Below are 5,705 nucleotides of genomic sequence, written 5' to 3'. Positions count from 1 at the left end.
AAAGAAAATGCGAGTAACCATTATTAACATCAGGCAAGAAAATTTCAGACAGCTCTCAGGACACGTGTGTATACTAGGCTGAGAGATGGTGATGCTGGTAGTGGTGGTGGTAGTGATGATATCGATATGTAGGTAGATAGATAACATAAATTTGTTTACTAATATTACCTTATATGTATTGGTTCATACTTAGAGTCTATTTCCTTTCACTAGTTTTACATTTCAAATTTGAATAGCCCCAAGTAGATTCGAACTCTCAGCTTTCACTTTCAGTTGTCCCCTAATGCTTTCTAAGAAAGACTCCATTGGTGCCAAAGTGGCCAACATGGCCCAATCGGAAAGAAAGCATGTGGATGCTATGACTATAATTGACTTCGTGAATGCATATAAAATGATCCCCAAATCTTCCAAATAAGAATATTCTAAAACAAACAAAATACCTGATTTTATTTTGCTCACTATCTGTTCATTCAACAGATCGTTACTGAGACTGACAAGATTCTAGGCCCTCTGCCAGGGCTTGAAAAGTAACAAACGAGGCATACGGGTCCCATCCTGGAGCCAGCGCCATGCTTCCCTCCTACTCACATTCCTCCACTCACCCCTGCTCACCCATTGGCCTGTTGAATCACACCCCTCCCGTGAGCTTTCCAGGCACAGCTCCATCTGGGAAGCTCCCTGGGCGTTCCTGTCCATTCAGATATCCCTGTCTTCTAATGACCACAGCACTTCCTGCCCACTTCATTTAGCAGACAGGTGTCTATGGCAAGAGGCCTGTGGGTCTAGGTGCATGGCTGTGGCAAGCGAGCATGGAGGAGCTTCACAATTTGGGAGTCCAGGAGAGGACATGGACTTACACTGAGAGATAAGTCTTCTGTGGAAGTGTGAGCTACTTGCTGGGATCAACTATAATATAAGTGAAGAATAATACAATGTAGTATACAACATCAAAGTAACATAATTATGTATTGTAATTATGTATTATGTATATAACGGATAGATAGATAATAGATAGATCGATAGACAGAAGAATGGATAGATAGATGATAAGACAGATGACGGATAGATGATGGATGGATAGCTAGATGGATAGATGATAGCTAGATGGATAAATAAATAGATAGACAGATAGAGTTAGATGGATCTTATCTGGTTAGCATTAGTAGATCTATCTCATCAGTTTGCAGGTTAGAAGAACATACGAGCTAGCCAAGGAAACAAGCACCAAGTTTATTTTGGTTTCTATAAAAGAAATAAGTGTAGGTTCCAAACAAATACACCTTGGTAACCAAAATGTTTGTAAATCATGGATTCCTTGCAGTATCCTGTGGCATGAGTTTTGGGGGTAGAAGCCAACTCCAGAGGCGCTGAGCCCACTCACACCTTGTTCCCTCTCTCTCCACCTTTAAAGGCATGAATTAGAATTCAGTCTTCAAACCCACCCGAGACAAATCCCGGCAGTGCTAAATGGCCATTCACTGGGCGATGGGGGCTATGGAGCACATTCCTTGCCCTGGTGCTCAACAGCCTGTATCATGATCCTCACCTCCCACAAGCAGAAGCAGAAACTCCCATCTCGGGGTCTGTGCAGCCAGGTGCAGCCAAGTGGCCTGAATCCCAAGAATCAAGAGAGCAAGTGAGCCAGGTGGGAAGCAGCCACAAGCACAGGTGTGGAGTGCTATTTCTAAGAGGTGGGGTGTTTACCTTCACTCCCGAGATCCCTGCAGCCCAGGGACAGTTGTCACTAGAGGTCCCCACGGTGAGCTTGGAAGCTGCCCCTGGCTCCACACTTCACAGGCTGGCTCTCTGGCCCTCCCAGTGTGTCTGACATCCACCTACTCACCTTTAAAAAGAACCTTAACACTCCAAGGCCTAGAACGTGTTGCCAATATGGCGATAGCAGAATTATAGACTGTACCACAACAGATAGCTGCTCCCATCCCAATCTTCTTACTCTTCTTCACCAGCAATGATGATGGGGTCTCCACTGAGCCCATGACAGACCCATAAGTAAAACTCTGACCTGTAATCCCAAGCTGGTGCAGAGCTACTGAATAATGGCGCTGGCCTTTCTGATCATCTGAGAGCGGCCAGCCCTGCACTCCTTACTGGGTCTTCTCACTTACTGCCCTCCTGACCTCATTCTGGTCAGTGCTGGCCACTTTGGCTGCACTCTGATGAGGCCATTGATGCCTTGGTCAGCCTATCTCATCTCTGCAGAGTGTGACAGTGGCCAGCACTGTCCCTCCTGCCCTCTTTTACAGCACGCACACCCCAAGCCCACCATTCCTGCCACTGCAGTAGCTCATCTCTGTGCCTCAGCGTGCCAGGATCGGGGTCTTCAATGGAGCAGGTGGGGCTCACTCCCCAAGGACAAGAAGCCCTGTAAAGATCTAGCCCCTGTCACAGAGAGCTACAGGCCCTGCTCCAGGCATCCTGTTGACCTTACAAGGCAGGTGCAATGGGGCCACTTTAAAGTGAATGAACAAGAGAAACAACTGTGTTTATATTTCTCCAAAAATCGTTTCGTTTTGTGTTTTGACCAGTTTTATCGATGAGCAGAAAACTAGCCTGAGTGAACAGAATGCTGAGGTCCCAGTATGGAGAGGTCAGTAACATCGGAGGAAGAGGGGCGCTGAGAACGTGGGCCTATTCAGCAGTTGGACGGTTTTGACATTGTTTAAAGTACAAAAGTGCAGACCTGTGAGAGGGAAAGAGCATCACAAGGGAAGGAGAAAGAAGTGGTTGAGATGGGAAGGCTGCTCTTCACCAGAGGGGAAGCATCCCTCTGGGCCCTGTTCCAGCCAGCACCACGTGGACCCAGGAGAGGACATGAGGCTCGTGGTCAGTGCAGCAGAGAACCAGGAGGAGAGAACAGGGGCAAGGGACCTGGTCAGGCTGCCACTGGGAAAACACAGCACTTGCGTAAAGAGAAGGAAAACAAAGAAGCAGTGAACCAAACGGGACTCACCATGCAATGGGAAGGAGCAATTCATTGTCCATGCATCCACTCCACTGTCCTGTAAAATTATCTAGTGTATGCTTATTGGTTTTGAAGAAATGCTTCTAAACTCAATGATTGTAGTTGTTTGGAGAGCAGAAGATCCTGGCTTTAGCAGGCCGCAGAGTCCATCAAGAACTGTAGAAGAAGGGGACCCTGCCAGGGGCAATTGTGGAGCTGGCTCTACCAAAGCAGGTGACACCAGGCACCTGTGGGTTCACTGCTGATGGCCCTCGTTGCTGAGATTGATGAGCTGAGCTCCCAGTGCTGTGGACAGAACTGTGGTCCCCAAAAGAAGCTATGTTAAAGTACCGCCCCCAGCTCCTCGGAACATTGTCTTATTAGGAAGCAGCATCTTTACAGAGGAAATTGTACACAATTCCAATGAGAAGAGGTCTCATTGGAGGAGAACAGTCCCCACCCTAACATAACTAGTGCCCTCATCAGAGGGCCACTTTTGAAGATAGAGACACACAGAGAGGATGCCAAGTGACAACGAAGGCAGAGACAGGAACGTCCCAGCCACAAGTCAGAAAACGCCAAGAACTGACAGCAAACCCCGGAAGCCGGAAGAGGCAAAGACGGCTCCTCCAATACAGCTTCAGAGGAAGCCTGGCTCTGTCACACCGTGACTTCAGACCTCTGGCCTCCGGATCTGTGAGGGAACACCTTTCTGACTTTTAAACCGCCCAGTTTGTGATAATGTAGTACAGCACCCAAGACAGTAACACACTCAGGATAAGACATTTAAGAATGCCTGATAATGCAGTCCACGAATTCAGATACATGACAGTAAAAACACAGAATTAGACAAGATGATTCCTCCAAGCATAATTTTTGTGTTGAGTACACATTTCCTCTGCTTGTAACCCATTGAATCATATATCACTCCTGCCTGTAACCCCTTCCTCCCACTAAAACGCAATAGTATTGGTCCTGTCAGGTGGGGTACCTGCAAAGGGATTTTGAATAGGAAGTAGATGGTAAGTGAACAAACAAACAAAAAGTAAGGAAACAACATGATTTCAAACTAACTCCATCTAAATTACTGCCACAGACAATTGTAGAAATTTTAAAGGGAACTAAAATATTAGGAGGGAACCACAGAGCCCCTGGCACATGTACCAGGTCCATGAAATTCTGGAGACTGGAGACCGCTTGGTTTCTGCCCCCTCTCCATTCCAAAAAAATCTCCAAGAAAAGAGGAAAATAGAGACTGTTGCTTACAACAAAACTTGCATGATAAATACTCCCCTGGTACACACAGCCAATTAAGAAAAATCTAAGGTACTTGGACATCGTGTTCTTCAAAGAGAACACGGAAGAAATGAGGTAGAGTGATGCATCCCTTTCTGACATTTAAAGCCACCCAGTTTGTCATAATGTATACAGCACCTAAAGACACTAACACACTCACGATAAGACATTTAAGAACGTCTGATAAGATGTGCATTTTGCAAGTCATTCAACAATGTATTTTGGTTCTTTTGGCCTCTAAATTAGAAGCAGGAGCTGGAGACCTGGGTCCTGTGAGGTGTTGCTAGGTGGCATCCAGAGGTTAGCAGAAGCAGTAAGATAGCATGAACCACCCCAGATCTCTAAATCTGGCATCCAGAAGTCCAGGCAACCAGTAGTTTAAATACTGCCCAAAACATATTGTGATAAATATAAAAATAGTATCAGAATGAGGCACGTGGATTTTAAAAGTAGAAAATTACAGTATACCTACATTTTAAGTGAAGAGCTTCACGTATTTCTGCATTTTTTAAAACAGAACCTGAAAATTAAGGGGTTGACTTACATTCAGAAAGTAATGCTCTATTCTGTTCACTCACTTCCCCATCTCCAGTTAGCCACCCAGAACATCTTAGAACCAGAGTCTTAGGAACGTCATCCCGTTCACCCAGGACATCTTAGGACCGGAGTGGATGAATTCAGTGGCAATGGGGCCATTCCTTCTGGCGCAGCCCCCAGGAGAGAAGGAGGAGAAGCTGGAGACCTCTGTGGCTGAGCTAAACGCCCTCTTTTTCGTGGAGAGGAGGTTCCAGAAGGCTCCTTCCTTTAGGTGTTTAACCTCTGTGATTGGGTGGCCTTATCAGAGGTCTCAATACTTTGTGACTTTTCTTCACTGGATGCCAAAGATTGCAGCCCACAAATTAAAGAAAGCCTGTGCTTTGCCAGTGATTTCATCTGAAGTCCACACTTGCCTCTGAGCTATTTCTAGGTCAGTATGACCAGCCTCTGCTCCAGGATGCCTTCCAGCTCTCTGCAGGCCCACCTTGCTGAAGCTGAATGGCACACAAGCAGATGTGCACAGGACGAAGTGTTATAATTGAATGGTTTGGACAACTGAAGACTTAGGCTGGGTGCCGTGGCTCAGGCCTGTAATCCCAGCACTTTGGGAGGCCAAGGTGGGCAGAACACCTGAGGTCAGGAGTTCAAGACCACTCTAGCCAACATGATGAAGCCCTGCCTCTACCAAAAATACAAAAGTTAGCTGGGCATAGTGGCGGGCAACTGTAATCCCAGTTACTTGGGAGTGAGGTGAGAGGGTGGCTTGAACCAGGAGGTGGTGGTCACAGTGAGTCGAGATCGTGCCATTGCACTCCAGCCTGGGCAAGAAGAGTGAAACTCTGTTTAAGAAGGAAGAAAAAGAAAGGGAAGGAAAGGAAGGGAAGGGAAGGGAGGGGAGGGGAGGGGAGGG

The sequence above is a fragment of the Cebus imitator genome, unplaced genomic scaffold, assembly GCF_001604975.1.
Source record: "Cebus imitator isolate Cc_AM_T3 unplaced genomic scaffold, Cebus_imitator-1.0 Scaffold49, whole genome shotgun sequence".
Lineage (NCBI taxonomy): Eukaryota > Metazoa > Chordata > Mammalia > Primates > Cebidae > Cebus > Cebus imitator.
The sequence above is the reverse complement of the archived record's forward strand: the minus strand, read 5'-3'. Positions refer to the sequence as shown.